The sequence below is a fragment of the Stegodyphus dumicola genome, chromosome 3 (genome assembly GCF_044657685.1).
Source record: "Stegodyphus dumicola isolate Sdum_Otavi_A_Nest chromosome 3, ASM4465768v1".
In the NCBI taxonomy this organism is placed as follows: domain Eukaryota; kingdom Metazoa; phylum Arthropoda; class Arachnida; order Araneae; family Eresidae; genus Stegodyphus; species Stegodyphus dumicola.
In genome coordinates, this window is record NC_140770.1 from 48,638,018 (window position 1) to 48,639,742 (window position 1,725).

Consider the following 1,725-nt stretch of genomic DNA (forward strand, 5'->3'; position numbering starts at 1 on the left):
TGCCATCTACTATAATTAAAAAAGGTTCAGAGTAACCTATAAATCCGTTTTCATTCAATTTTTCTGTGCGTACAGAAGGAAATGTTTAGGTGTGTACAGACCAGACACACTGCCGCAAAGGGTTAATGCCATATATGCACCTCGGTGCAGATCGCGTAATTTTTATTAATTTATTTAATTTTTTAATATTTGTTCATATATAGATGTAACATATGAATTTGAGTAAAGAACGAAATAATAATTTTCTTTGCAATAGCAAATTTAACTTGTGCACATTTATGAAAAGAAATTAAACAGGAATTACAGATTCCGAATTCTATGAACCCATCATAGGTGAAATAAAATCAGCAATAAATCAAACGAAAATTTATTTTCCTCTTTGCATATAACAGAAGTTTTTATTGTTTACATAAACAAAAATGTAGGACGATTGCGATTACTAATATAGAATTTTAATGCAATCATGGTTTTTATTTTTGATGCAAGCACTCACACAAAATTATGCAGCTGAGACACTTTAATTGATTATTCTAATCACATAAGTTTATGTTAATTATATATAAATTTAATATTTTGTATTAATTTATATATAATTAACAATAATTTAATGTGTAATTTTTAATTTTTTTACCTATGATATTAATATATGTATAACAAGCACTGAAAGCATTTCCCCGATAAAATTATCCTTACAAAAACCTTCATTCCGTTTGAAAACAGAAACGAATTGCTACATAGAAGAAGATGTACAGAAACAGCAATATCTTACTATAGTTTGTTACTTTAAAATACGAACTTCACGGTTATTTTCCGCCTTCCGATTTGACTCGCAACCATGGAAACAACAGCTGCAGGAAAAAAGTCGAGTTCCTTAATTTTTTATTCCTACTTCACTTCCATGTAGTGTGTTTTGCTTTATGAAAAGCGTGCGATTGAAGGTTTAATAGAACTATCGTCTCAGATGAGGTGAAGGAAATAAATGCTGCGCAGCAATAACGACACGAGTTACGATCGCAAATGGGAGGCCGATAAGGATCTTGAAGTCCTGTTTTTAAGAAACATGCTGTAATGGCAAGTTCTTGTTGCTAAAAAACGTGTTAAAACATTTATTAAGAAAGACATTTTGTTGTTTAACGGAATCTCTGTTGTATTTATAAAAAATATATTGATACAATTTAGAAATAAAATTTTAAATTTTAAATTTTATACTGCTTGGATAATAAGCATCTTCCTCCTTTGATTAAACTGGAGCTCTTCATTAACCAAACAGCGAATATACTCTTGGACAAGCATTAAAACATATTCACTGAATGTTTATTGGTAAGTAATTATCATACTCCTTCTGCGTAAGCTCGTGGTGTAAGTGGTTGATACGTCCAGTTAGAAAACTGAAAGATCTGCGGTTTAAGCCCTGGTTACGACACGATTACTTTTTCACGTTTCTTGCTCTGAAGAACCTGGTGTTCTCCTTACTGATGCTCAAACTAAAATGTAGGGGACGATAACGTATCTTCACCTGGATTTGGTGGACTGCGTCCTGTGCCTCTCCCTCAGTTGTTCTTTAATATAAGGAGTTAACCATATTCTTCGTTTATAATGTAAATGGTTAACACATCCATCTAGCAAAGAGGGAGACCCGTAATATGAATCTGATCTTTTATGTTTCCTGTTCCGAGAGATCTAACGATTTGTACATGTTTTTTTTTTTTTTTTTTACGTAAATCA